The following is a 15330-nucleotide window of genomic DNA, read 5'->3' as shown; positions in this document are numbered from 1 at the left end:
TCCGCTGGGGACCTGCGTGGAAGATGTCAGTTTGTTGAAAAGCGGGGTTTTTATTCGGACAGTGACATCACGGGAAGTCCCTTGTTACCCCTTTTCCTGGCTTTGCTGGAAGTAGGTTAATGCAATTAATTTTGAAAGTTCCAGAAAAGTTTGTCCTGGCCTTTCATTTTGTAACCATGGCTGGGGTCCCAACATATTAAAATGAAGATAACTTGACTGAATACAAAATGTAGTTTTGAAATGATGATTTCATTTATAAATGGAAAAGCCATCTAAACCAACGTGGTCCTGTGAGAAAATATCAATTACCCTCTCAGCTTTTTTAACCATGAACTGAACTGTGATTAACCACATTTTTTTTTTTTTGCACAGTTGATTTTGATTTCACTAGGAAACCCAGCCCTGATTACTGCCAGACATTTAAAATAGAAAATGTATAATTTTAATAGAACCTGTCTGTCAACATGAAGTAGGCTAAGAAGCAATCAGTCAATACAGAAATACACAAACGGATGATAAATCATGTCTGGAAAAGGTTATAAAGCTTTGGGACTCCAGTGCCACAACCTATTATTCTTAAATGGAAAAACATAGAACTTGGGTAACCTTCCCAGTGCAATCAGTCATCCACCCATTCATACACACATTCACACACTGACAGCGGTGAGCTACACTGTAGCCACAGCTGCCCTGGGGCGCACTGACAAAAGTGAGGCTGCCATACACAGGCACCACCGAGCCCTCTGACTACCATCAGTAGTCAAGGCGGTGAAGTGTCTTGCCCAAGGACACAATGACTGAGACAGACATAGCAGGGGGCTCGAACCGGCACCCCCCCGGTTACAAGAAAAACCCCTACCATCCCCAAGGTTGCCCCCTCTGTCTTCAGCAGGTAGTGACTGATGAAGACAGGGCTGTGGGGAACAACTGCAGAGGTAGGTCGGAATCCAGGTAAGTTTTCACAAAGGCAGAAGTAACATGAGGAACAAAGGGTCTCAGTCTTTAACAAGCCTAATAGAAAGCAAAGAATGTATATAGGGTGCATATCTCAAAAGTATTTTGTTTTCAAATATGGAGGCTTGACTTTACCTCAATGGTCAATCATCCTGAAAGAATGAGCTCCCTTTATCCAGCAGTCTGATGAGAAGATTGGATTCAGCTGTGAACACTGCAGCTGGATCAGGGACACCACTAGTGGCAGATTCATGACATATAATAGCAACAGTGGAACGTGGCTGTGGTACTGTAATTGTCTGAGGCTGCTTTAAGAGCAGAAAAACCTGCCATAACTGATGAATCTCTGGACAATAATTATTCCAAAGGGATGTAAAAGACGGGTTGCCAGTTATCACTAATGCTTTATGGCAGGTTTTGGCACTCTAAGTGGCAGAACCAGCTATTAGGAAAATTACTTATTGCATAGCACCTAGTTAGTTTGGATAGCTTTCCTCTTTTAATAAATGAAATTATTTAAAAACTGCATTTTGGATTGAGTAAGGGTACGTTTGTCTGATATTAAAATTTGATGATTTGAAATGTCTGATAAAAAAGAAGGAATATGTAGGGGAGCTCATTCTTTTTCACAACAGTGTAAAATTATAAAGAAAATTTTCAAAAAGAGAGGGTAGTTTGTCCTCCCCTCGTTGTCTGCCTGAAAGGCGTAATACTGACATACTAACCCAATTGCCAAAGATCATCCCGAGCTCCTGGTTCCTCCTCAGACTGCCTAACCAGTCTGTGCCCACCTCCTCTGTCATTATTCTCCAACCAAGTAAGGCTCTTAATTATTCATTTTTCACATTTTTTAAATTATGTCCTTCAAATCTGTTTAATATGGGATTTAACAGATGTCTCCTGGACAAAGATGATACCATCATTCCTTACATTATTACCAGAGGCCAAATTAATGGCATTCAGATTAAGTGACTAACTAAACAATTTGTTCTTCAGTGTCAGAATATGTTGCTCTTTGCTGTGTGACTTTTGCGACTTTGTATGTGGATCATTTTGTGTTGTTTATTTTTGTCACCAATGCTGCTGCATACCCAGTTCATTCCTCTGTGTTGAGATTCTAAGTGCTTTCTTGTGTTCTATTGTTTGTCTGTAGGTTTAGATGCATACTTTAGTGTTAGTATTTAGCCTTTGGTTTAGTAAACTCTTTTTGTATCCTGTATGGTTTCCTCTGTATATGTTCCTGTGTTAATTGGTCACTTTTTCTTCTCATCAATATGATCTCTTACTCAACTGCTTTGCATCCTCTTTCTTAGTCTTGCCTCGTTGCTATCACTCTGTCACTTCCCCAGTAGTTAAAAGCCAGTCTGTTTCATTACCTTCTTAACAGATTCTTCTGTGTCCATCACCTGTTTCCTCCCATGCTGTTTATTCTGTGCTCCTTACTCTATTGGATTGTTCCTGTTTGATGCCTTCCAGTTGCTGTTGTGCCTGTTTCCCCTTTTGTAAGTCCATTCCATTAAAATGTCCTTTTGGCCTTAGCTCTCCTATATCAATACATCTCTGTTCTCATCACTACAATGAATATGACATTCAGATGCTCTGGTAGACAACTATCTGTCTTGTCTGAGTTTAAAAGCATAAAAGTATAGTTCAGCTAATTCTTGTTGTCCATTACTTGGCCCTTTGTCCTCCCCCGCACAAATATCTAACTAAACATATTTAGATAAATGCACCTTCCAGTCTGATAAGGTCTAGCGCTTATACAGGTCCTTCTCAAAATATTAGCATATTGTGATAAAGTTCATTATTTTCCATAATGTCATGATGTAAATTTAACATTCATATATTTTAGATTCATTGCACACTAACTGAAATATTTCAGGTCTTTTATTGTCTTAATACAGATGATTTTGGCATACAGCTCATGAAAACCCAAAATTCCTATCTCACAAAATCAGCATATCATTAAAAGGGTCTCTAAACGAGCTATGAACCTAATCATCTGAATCAACGAGTTAACTCTAAACACCTACAAAAGATTCCTGAGGCCTTTAAAACTCCCAGCCTGGTTCATCACTCAAAACCCCAATCATGGGTAAGACTGCCGACCTGACTGCTGTCCAGAAGGCCACTATTGACACCCTCAAGCAAGAGGGTAAGACACAGAAAGAAATTTCTGAATGAATAGGCTGTTCCCAGAATGCTGTATCAAGGCACCTCAGTGGGAAGTCTGTGGGAAGGAAAAAGTGTGGCAGAAAACGCTGCACAACGAGAAGAGGTGACCGGACCCTGAGGAAGATTGTGGAGAAGGGCCGATTCCAGACCTTGGGGGACCTGCGGAAGCAGTGGACTGAGTCTGGAGTAGAAACATCCAGAGCCACCGTGCACAGGCGTGTGCAGGAAATGGGCTACAGGTGCCTCATTCCCCAGGTCAAGCCACTTTTGAACCAGAAACAGCGGCAGAAGCGCCTGACCTGGGCTACAGAGAAGCAGCACTGGACTGTTGCTCAGTGGTCCAAAGTACTTTTTTCGGATGAAAGCAAATTCTGCATGTCATTCGGAAATCAAGGTGCCAGAGTCTGGAGGAAGACTGGGGAGAAGGAAATGCCAAAATGCCAGAAGTCCAGTGTCAAGTACCCACAGTCAGTGATGGTCTGGGGTGCCGTGTCAGCTGCTGGTGTTGATCCACTGTGTTTTATCAAGGGCAGGGTCAATGCAGCTAGCTATCAGGAGATTTTGGAGCACTTCATGCTTCCATCTGCTGAAAAGCTTTATGGAGATGAAGATTTCATTTTTCAGCACGACCTGGCACCTGCTCACAGTGCCAAAACCACTGGTAAATGGTTTACTGACCATGGTATCACTGTGCTCAATTGGCCTGCCAACTCTCCTGACCTGAACCCCATAGAGAATATGTGGGATATTGTGAAGAGAACGTTGAGAGACTCAAGACCCAACACTCTGGATGAGCTAAAGGCCGCTATCGAAGCATCCTGGGCCTCCATAAGACCTCAGCAGTGTCACAGGCTGATTGCCTCCATGCCACGCCGCATTGAAGCAGTCATTTCTGCAAAAGGATTCCCGACCAAGTATTGAGTGCATAACTGTACATGATTATTTGAGGGTTGACGTTTTTTGTATTAAAAACACTTTTCTTTTATTGGTCGGATGAAATATGCTAATTTTGTGAGATAGGAATTTTGGGTTTTCATGAGCTGTATGCCAAAATCATCCGTATTAAGACAATAAAAGACCTGAAATACTTCAGTTAGTGTGCAATGAATCTAAAATATATGAATGTTAAATTTTCATCCCACTGACCCTTACAACAAGCCAAATTTAGCATTTTGTGCACATGACTCGGAGACATCCTAGTTATTGTTCAGCTGCAAAAAAGATGCTGAACCATACGTTGAGAACACTGCATATGTTTTCGGATAAGTAGGCAATTAAAAACACAGAAATTGGTCATAAAGTGAAGCTGGGCTGTCTGGAATGACCAGACTTTTTTACCCAAGTACTATATAAAGGTTGTCAAATAAGTATTGAAGACGTTACCGACTTTCTGAATAAATACATTTCTAATGGTCCAATTCACATGACAATCTCACCACTGCCAATAAAAATTAATCAAGTCCACACAGGTAACAAAATCAAACAACATATGTTCATAAATTATGTGCAATAAAAAGGCTGGACTGGTCACACCTGGAACACCCCTCAGGACGGACAGAAGTCCATCTGACTTGATGAAATGCTTCAGAATTTGAGCACAGTCTAAAGAATTGCACACCCAGCATAGTGTTCACAAACGCCAACTTGAAACTCACATTTGTGTCAACCAGCATTGTTTACACTTGTTCTCGTCATCTCCTGACCTTACGACCCTTAGTGTTATTGGTTTCACTATGCAGAAACATCAGATTTTTTCTTTTTCGGTGTAGCTTTTATTAGATTTATATTTTGTTAAACTTTTGCATTAGAATTATGTATTCTGCTGTTTTTTTAAAAATACATACAGCTGTTGGAAACAAAGGTAGAAATTAAAATTAAAATTGGGCAAACATACACAAGCACTTTTCACATTGCTACAGATTGCCATTTTTTTTTTAACACAGCATGATGTTTCTTCCCGAACCACAGGAGCTTGACAAATTCAGGATATGTGAACCTGTCAATACTTTATAATTTACATCCTACATAATGTTTTTCACATCTATTGATAACCTATTAAAGTGAAGATTAATTTCAGTGAAAGGTGGTAGGTAAATTGAAAGTCTAGTCATTTTACTGTTACACTTATTGTTCACAGTCCTAACTCTTCAACCCTTCAACTCTTCAAGACAGATAGGATTTGTTTTAATAAAATAGGCAAGTTGGCTTGAAATTAACATGTAAATATGTTTTTTTGTTTAGTTCCAAGTGTCTTTTTGGTTGCCAGGTTTAAAATTATATCTCCAACTGAACTTTAAACCCCACTTAATGGACACAGTTTTAAAGGTTCAAAAAGTATTTGCCCCCTTTTAGTATTTTCTGTTTAGTTTTTTTGTCACACCTAAATGTTTTAGATCATGTGTTACCCCTTAAAAGAACGGAAAAAGTACAAGAAAATGATCACAGGAGACCGTATCACTGCTTCTCCATTCACTCGTGTGTATTGAGTGCATTAACAAACAAAATACAGAACACAGGAGCATCTACTTTCACATCATTTTGGTATAACCTTTTGAACTATAAATTATTTAAGGAATTTTTTTTACAGAAAAGTCAAAACTAATTTTTAAAGCATGAAATAGAAATATTTCATGCTTTATATATATGTACTGACGTCATAACAATCATAAGCAAGCCAGTGCATTATTCTTATTTAAATTATTCGGACTATCGGACGCCACAACCGGACATGAGGCTTCCTACCGCTAGCAACGGTGTTAGCAATAGTGTTGAACTAGTTAGCTGAATACCCCTCAAGCTATAAGCAACAAACACACAGCTCTGCAGTGCAAAGCAACCCTAACACATACAAATGCATACGTATGGGCATATTATGCATCCACACACCATTCTCTTAAAAGTTGTATCCCATTAATTACCTTAAAAGAAGGGGAAAAGTACAAGAAAATACCATGGCCCTTCTATGAAGTGTTTACTTTGTACAAGTGCATGTAAGGGTTGAAGTGCTCAGGTTACAAGCGTGCAAAATTGGAGAATTGGGACAGTAGGGGTTACGTCATCGACTTGCACCTCTGCACCGTAACTGCAACATCAAAAAGGGCGGGAACCAGCGCTGTTTTCACAGACTTGCTGCTAAAAAACTATTTAAAACTGCAACAAGCAATTGTTTTGAGGAGAAGAAAGTGCAGGAAGCGACGGAGGTTTATACACCAGACTCTCGCCGCACCAGTGTTTGTTTGAAAGGTAACTTCAGTTTTATGGGGTACTGACTGCCCAGACTCACTCTGAACCCAGTGATCTCTTACAATGTTGAGTCTGGAAAACCAGTAAAAAAATATATTTGTCGGCTTGCTGTCTAAAGTTTACGCAGTTCTTATTATTCTGATTTGATGGCTGGTTACGTTGACGGTTGTGATTGGTTTTTGCTCAGAACGTCATCTGCAGCAGTGAATTGTGGGTAATATACTTCGGCGAAGTCCGCTTCAATGCGGGCTTCGCCGAAGGGCGGATGTGGGGCACTAAGGACCACTCTGGAGAATCGGGACACACTACGCACTCGAACCCATCAACGGGAACGCGCAATTCAGGGACACAAGGGTGGAAGTGCGGGTATTGGGACAGTGCCCGTATCACTGCTTCTCCATTCATTCGTGTATATTGAGTGCGGGAAAAAAAGCATGCGAGTCCCTCTAGTGGATCCTTTTGGTCATGACGCTAAACAAACCTCTATCCCAAACAAAGAAACTTAAATACGTTATCTTTTGCACATTTTAAACCAAATTAAGAAAACATACAAATGAAAATAATCAAAATAAATGAACATAATATTAATAAAGTTAAATTACCCAGGATTATATCCTGCAACACATGCAGGAAATGTAATTATCAGACAACAATAACCAGGGTAAAAACAAATAGCTTTCAATAATATTATTTGGTAAGGGTAAAAAAAAAAAATATGGGAGCCACATTGTGAGTAAAAAAGATTTTAATTAAACTAGTGACTTATAGACAAATTCCAACATGGAAAAAAGGGCAGGGATTCAGGCATGAGGCCGAGAGGGAACATAGAGAACCCTCTGGGAACCCGGTCTGGCGGTCGGTCACGGAGCATAGAGGATCCTCTGGAAACCACGGTGGAGCTTGGGAGCCTTAGAACCATAAAAAAGCTTTCAGGAGCACCGGGAGGATCATTGGCGAGGCTATGAAAACCGGTGCTGGGAAACTTGGAGGAGCCATAGGGAGTGTACGAGGAACCCATGATGGAGCCCAAAAGATCTGCTGTGGAGCCTAGATGATCTGTGGTGGAACTGTTGTCGAAGCTCTGGAAACGGAGGCAGTTTGTCCTCTAACCCCTTACGGAACTCAGGAACAGGAGGCGGGAACAACGTAATGGATGGGTTGTCAGCTGAAGACAGCGGTGATGATGGCTGGTCAAGAAAAGCTGAGCCATTGAAGCTTTGAGCTGGGTCTAAGTGGAAGAAGCTGCAGCGTTGGGAAGACCCTCAGTGTAAGCAGGTGGAGCTGAGGCATCAGGAAGATGCTGAGTGGGGTAAGTAGAGGCTAATGATGGTAGAACTGCGGATGATGAGTATGACGATGAAGATAAAGATGCTAGAATGATAGATAGCAATGTGATCAGCAGCACTAAGCTGCACAGGGGCAAAAGAGAAAACCACTGTTGGAATAATTGTATATAGATTCATTTATATTTTTCCTTTTTTATTAACTTTACTATTTGTTCTTTATAACATTTCATGTATGTGTGAGTATGGATGTGATGAGTTGTTTGCAGGCAAGGATCAAAGGTGGAGCCGGGAAGGAAGCAGTCACAGTTGAGGATGTCATAAAGATGGTGGCTGATTGTGCTGAACAAAGGACACACAGATCTTAAGATTGTGGAGACTGTGCAAGTGTTCTGTTACAAGATAATGGTGTTTATGACCTGTTTACGTTGCAGCTGTTTATCCCAGCCTTCAGAGCAGCAATGTATATTGTAACTAGGGACCACCCTAAAAGATAATAAAAAGAGAGGGTCGGACAGATGTGTTTTGAGAACGGTAGGAGATTTGTAACTGAAGCACATCTCTGTCCGTTCTCGCAGCGAGAAATAAACTAATTATTTGTCTTTCTCTTCTTTTTGTGATGTTATAAGTATTTTAGATTGTTTGAACCTGACATTTTTGGTCCTTCGAGTCGGAGTCCAATTAAGCCTGAGGATTCCAGCGGGTTGGTGGAATCCAGTAAAGACCGTGCGCACGGCAGACTATTAGGGAGACTCTCAGACCTATTCCGGGACTGGACCTCGGCCCGCCCGCTGGGGTCTGACGGCTGACGGAACTCCGAGAGAGAGGGGAAAGACAAGTGGTGAGTTGAGTTTGGATTAGAAAGTGTGACAAATAACTGGGGGTCATTGCGTTAATAAAACCCTGTGTATCCTAGACCCTAAAAGGTAAAAGTAGGACGGCGGAGTCCTGAAAAAGTATTAAGAAGTAATACTGAAAATTCCATGTTTAAAGGACGGCGGAGTCCTGATTAAGTATTTAAACAAAAATACTAAGAAAATTCCGCGTTTCAAAAAAATAAAAATAAAAATATGTGAATGTGAGAAATGAATGGAGGATTTAAACCACTAGGTTTTGCCTCATACCAAAGCAGTGGGATTGTAAGTGACTAACTTTTGTGGATGCAAAGGCAAGAATTCTCCACTCGAAAGAGTTGAAGTGAGAATTATCACAAAAGGAGATTTTTCCTGTCACCCTACTGAGCAGAATAATCCTGCATTTAGAATACCCTAGGTATTAAGATACTGGACCAAATTAAAACAAAAAACAAAAATGGGAAAAGGGGCGGGTAAAAATGAACAAAACAATTAATTACAATGCAAAGATGGGAAATTCATAGAAGCACAGGATCCAAACAAATTAAAATATTTAGATAAATGGATAACCACATGTAATTATGATGGTCGATTAAACTCTAAAAAAGTAGTTAATCTACAGGATGCAATATCTAAAAGTACAAAGCGTGACCCAAGAAAAATGGAAAAAAAAGGTTATGAGGATGGAAATTATTGGTTAAAAGTAGCTAAAAGGAGAGAGGAAGGAGTAAAGAAGCATAAGGAGGAAGAGAAAGTAAAGGAAGAAGAAAATTGTAGGAAACAATTAATGTTTCATACAGCAGAAGATAATGAGACTGGGTGTGTCGGGGCTCGACGGAGAAAACCAGGAAATGCAGCTGTACTACCACAAGGAGCACAAGAGCAGGAAGCACAGATAGATGAGCAACCACAGGCACATGCAACAGCTGTAACCTCATCTACTTATCCAGGTTTGCCCCTACAAGATCCACCACCTGAATACCCCACTCCACCGCAGACTAGATCAAATAAGATCTCCCTAAGATGGTCTAGACAATATGGGAGAACTTTTTCTCCAACTTTACTCACTCCCCAAGAGTAGTCCCCACAGCTCCTAAATTATCTCATGACAAAAACCCTCGTCTAGCAGAAATATATCCCATGATACAGGTGGCCAATCCAAACATTGGAAATAATCAACCTACTGCCATTTTGGTATATAGAACATGGACAATGGAGGATGTTAAAAAGGCTGTGGAGGGAGTAACTTCCCCCAGAGAGGATCCCATCCAGTGTGGAGAAGATTTAGAGAGTCTTAGGAGATCTTATCATTTGAATGGTGAGGAAGTTCAACAAGTATGGATGACAGTCACAGGTACTGACTGGCATCATGTTAAGGGAAATTGGAACCCTATACACAATAACGCAGTACTTGCACATAATGATCAGGAACTAACAGACAGAGTGAGGGGATAAATCGATAGGCTTACAGACGCAGAGCTGACTACGCAGAAATAGCCAGAGTGAAACAAAAAGAGGAAGAACCTTTTGAAGAATATAGGATTAGACTGACAAAAGTGTTTAAAATACACAGTGGTCTACAAGAAGATGAAGACGAGCAAGGAGCTTATCGACAGCAGGTAAAAAATGCACTACATGCTGGTTCCAGGGATGCAATTAATACCTGGGAGACATTTTATAGGGTTCCCCACAGCAAATCTAGAAGACTATGTTAATCATGCCCTCAATGCAGAGAAAGTAATGAAGGATAAGAAACAGGAAAAGATAGCCAGCACCTTTTTTCAGCAAGAAGAAGAAGAACAGATTTATTATCAGAACAACAGAGGAAGAGAAGGATTTAGAGGCAGAGGACAAAATCACAGGTGTTAGAGAGGAGGAGTAGGCAGAGGAAATTACAGACAATATACCTCAGGCTGTTGGTGTTGTGGGAAAGAAGGACATCAGAAAACCAGTGAAATTGTTCCTAGTACCTCAGACACTGATAAAAACAAAATACAAAAAACACAGGGGCAGGATGTCCTCCTAAATTTCCAGGACCTTCTCTCCCTAGATAGCATTAAACCTGAAGTTACCTTACTGTTGAATGGAAAATCAATTACTTTTCTTTGTGATACCGGAGCATGCAGGACCACCTGTAGAGAAACAATCCCAAATTACAGACTTAGTGATCAGCAAATAACAGTAAGGTCAGCTAGTGGGAAATTGACACAAGTCTGTGAGTCTGAACCAGTTTGGATAAGAGATCCCAATGGACAGTCATGTCAGCTATCTATTCTAATGTTCCCTGAGTGTCCGGTGAATCTATTGGGACGAGATGGATTACTACATCTGGGGTTAGCATTAATTCCGACCTCAGAAGGACATTTTGTAGTAAAGAGAAAAGCAGAACTCAGTCAAGGAGATTTTTTTTGTGTTAAAAGGAGTGGGACCACCTTATTACCACTATTCACTGGATGTTCCGAATAAGCCACCCCTAGACATAGGGACAGCTTTATTAACAGAAGGAAGAAATATCATTACTCGACTACAAGATCAGATGACACCAGATGATCTACATATTACCATGTGGTATAAAAATACTCCTGGACCAGATAAAACTTATGAAGAAGCATTAACTAAAGTAACCCCTACGAAAGTTATGGTAACTTATGTTTATCCAGATGGGAAGAGTACGTCAGTTGCTGAAGTAGTGTTAGAGGAAGACACTAGGAAGCTCTGCAAAATGTGGACACCTCTACACATATCTTTATTCAAGGATAAAGAACTCAAGTGGCATGATATGGAAAGAATAGTGCAGAGGGGAAAAGATGCCACAGACTGGTTTGCAACAACAATGAATACAGAAACTAGTGCATCCACAGGATTAACTAGGAAGTCATTATTCTGGACAGTGACAGTGCAGGAAGGGATACATTTGCATACAAAGCAACAATGAAAAATATACCATACTGAACAGGAGGAACAGTTCTTGAATGAAGTCCCTAATAAGTTATGGTCAAAAGACCCTACTGATGTCGGTTTAGTAAAAGGAGCGGTACCTGTCCAAATTAGATCAAAAACAGAATACAGGCCCAGTGTAAAACAATATCCTTTGAAACTTGATGCACGTGAAGGAATAAAACCAGTAATAAAGGATTTAATAACTGCAGGGGTGATAATAAAATGCGAGGATTCACCATGTAACACCCCCATTTTTCCAGTTAAAAAAACAAGCTCCATCAACAGGAAAGAGAGGCAGTTCTGGTTTGCATTCACCTTTGAGGGACAAAGATATACTTATACCAGACTACCTCAAGGCTACTGTGAAAGTCCATCTATATACTCTCAGGTAATGAGTGCAAGTATGGCCACGTTTGACCCTCCAGGAGGTTGTCAGGGTTTATTATATGTTGATGATGTGCTATTAGCCTCTCCTGATGAGAAGACCTGTAAAAATGACACAATAGCATTATTAAAACATTTAGCAGAAGAGGGACACGAAGTCAGTAAATAGAAACTTCAGTTGTGTAAAAATGAGGTTAAATACCTAGGCCACAATCTTAGCGCACAATTGTAGAAGAAAGAAAGACTGCAATAATACAAGTTCCAAAACCAGTAACAAAAAAGTAAATGATGTCCTTCCTTGGACTAATTAATTATTGTAGAAACTGGGTGCCAAATTATGCAGAAATAGTAGCTCCATTAAACAAACTAATGTATGAGGAAGAGCTGAAAATGACGTCTGAACTGAAATGGAGAGTAGAAGCTGAAGAAGCATTTACCAACATAAAACAAGTTCTAGTTTCCAGTACTGCTTTAGCATTACCAGACTAAAGTAAACCGTTTGTTCAGATGGTAGATTGCAAAGAACATTTTATGACTTCAGTTCTGGTTCAACAACATGGAGATAAAATGAAACCAATAGCCTATTTCTCTTCATAACTAGATAGTGTTGTGTGTGCGCAACCATATTGTGTAAGAGCTGTAATTGCAGCCTAAAATGACAGTTGCAGTGCTATAATAGTGTTGTTTCACCTTTTAACTTTAAGAGTTCCCCATGCAGTTTCAGCATTATTACTGCAAACAAATATGACCTTTCTATCACCTGCTAGACATTTGTCCTGCATGTCAACATTACTGTGACAACCACACTTAACTATAGAAAGATGCACCACTTTAAACTCAGCAACACTGTTACCCACGCCTGAAGATAGAATTTAACATGATTGTCAAGAATTAGCAGAAAAAGAAGCAAAAAAAGTGATTTGCAGGATCAACCTCTGGTACAGGGCAAAACAGTTTATGTAGATGGTTCCTCTAGAAAAGATGAAAAGATGAGAGAGGGAAGACACAAACAGGGTATGCAGTAGTGACGAAAGATACAGTGTTAAAAGCGGAACAATTACCTTCACATTATTCTGCACAGGCTGCAGAGCCAATTGCGCTAACTGAGGTCTGCAAACTATTTGTAGATGAGGAAGTAACTATTTATACTGATAGTCAATATGCATTTGCAACAGTGCATACATTCGCTCAATATTGGAAAAATAGAGGCATGGTAACATCTACTGGGAAACCAGTAATGCATGCTGATTTGTTAAAAAACTTACTGAAATCAGTACACCTCCCTAGAAAATTAGCAGTCTGTAAATGTGTAGCTCACACTTCTGGCACAAATGATGTCATAAAAGGAAATGCATTTGCAGAAGATAGCAAAAGCAGCTGCAGCAGGACAAATCAAAATATTAGTAATGGAAAAACAACATAATATAGACAATATTGTGTTAAAAGATATGCAACAACAAAGCCCACCACAGGAGATAGCAATGTGGAAAAAACATGGAGCTGCATTAAAAGATGAAATCTATATGTGACCAGATAATAAGCCTATCTTACCGAAGAACCTATATAAATGGGCAGCAGTATTGAGCCATGGTGTTTCACATGTCTCAACAGGGAGGAATGGTAGGACAGATACATCAATATTATAGAACATGTGGATTTAACTCTTATTCAAAAATGTTTTGTACAATATGTTTAACATGTGCAAAACATAATCCACAAGGGAATTTAAGACCACGAAGGGGACAATTTCCAAAACCAAGATACCCCTTTCCAAACAATTCATATGGATTTTATTGAGCTAAACCACAGTGAAGGAAAAAAGTTCTGTTTAGTCATTATAGATGCATTTTCTAAATGGATAGAACTATTTCCAACTAAACATCCAGATGTCTTAACTGTAGCAAAAGCACTGTGTAAAGATATCATTCCCAGATATGGGATTCCAGAGAAAATATATAGTGATAATGGAGCCCATTTTGTAAATCAAATAATAAAGAAAATAGGAATTATGTTTCACATAGATCTAAGAGATCATTGTGCTTACCACCCTCAAAGCGCTGGATTAGTGGAAAGAATGAATGGGACTATAAAGAACTGCCTGAAAAGGTTTATTGAAGAGACAGGACGACCATGGACACAGTGTCTGGATCTAGTAAAACTATATATAAACATTACAAGCACCTCAGGGCTAACACCCTATGAAACGTTATTTGGAAGACCATACAGATTACCATAGTTAAAAAAATCAGTGGGAGTTAGATGAAGAAGCTAACCAAGCTGATTATATGAGGAGTATGTTAGAAAAGCAACAGAAACAAAATCAAACTAATGAAGAATGTTCTATTTCCCAGCAGGAAAAGCAACTACTGGAACCAGGAGACTGGGTGTTAATAAGGAGTGTAGAAAAGAAACATTGGTATTCACCTAAGTGGAAGGACCCATATTAGGTATTACTAACCACTCCTACAGCAGTAAAAATAGCTGAGAGATCAACCTGGATTCACCTTATACATTGTAAAAAGGTCATTTTGGTTGAAAGCTCCATCAGGGGAAGTGATTTATAGACTGATAATAGGGTGGACCCAGACATTTAGAGGCTGGAGAGACCCGGAAGTCAGTGAAGAAAATTAAGACACTGGAACCACTTAGAGTCAAAATTTCAGCCAACATGACTCTTAGATGGATTAGCGATGTAGTCCGTTGCTGGGCATTTATACTTTTCCTAATATTGATTTTCTTATTTTTCTGGTACCTCTGGGAACCAAACAAGATAAATCATGATAAATGTAACAACACCTGCTATGAGTCATATTAAACGAGTAGCGCTAAATCAAGGAAGGCAAGATAATCCAACTATGTGTACTAAACAAACTTCTCATGCTTATGGCATACAAGTGTGCGCGAAATCTAAAACCATAGCTGTGGAGTGGATCCCACTCATTAGCTTGACCAAACGAGGAAGGAAAGGACAGGATTATAGAAGTTATAAATGTTACTTAACTAATGACAGAAGAGACACCTCATGGTCCATGATGGTAGCTGATGAAGGAAACAATTGGACACCAAAGAGGGGCACCACTGCTTATGCTAGTCATCAAAAGAAGTTGTTTAAGCTCCATAAAGCTGAAAATGCAATCCAGGTAACCATTAACCTCACGCATAACTCTCTATTTCCCCCCGACTACGTTTCATCAGGAGGAAAATGTTGGGGTTTTTTCCTGTGGGTTTGGGTTTCAGGGTCAGACCCAAACTTTGACCTTTTTGTTTGTGAAGTAAAAACTGAAACAACTCTCTCCCCTAAGACCACAGCGAAGAGAGTGAAAATTATGCTAGGAAACTCAACCGCAGATGACTAGTTCCAGGTTATTACTGGAGTATCAGGAACAAATAATAACTGGTTATTGATGGTAGAGCAAGTGGCTAACATGACTAAAAGAGATTGTGTTGTGTGTTGTCTGCCCTATAATATGTATAGGACAGAGAGAGGCAATAAATTG

The sequence above is a fragment of the Girardinichthys multiradiatus genome, chromosome 22 (assembly GCF_021462225.1).
Source record: "Girardinichthys multiradiatus isolate DD_20200921_A chromosome 22, DD_fGirMul_XY1, whole genome shotgun sequence".
Lineage (NCBI taxonomy): Eukaryota > Metazoa > Chordata > Actinopteri > Cyprinodontiformes > Goodeidae > Girardinichthys > Girardinichthys multiradiatus.
The sequence above is the reverse complement of the archived record's forward strand: the minus strand, read 5'-3'. Positions refer to the sequence as shown.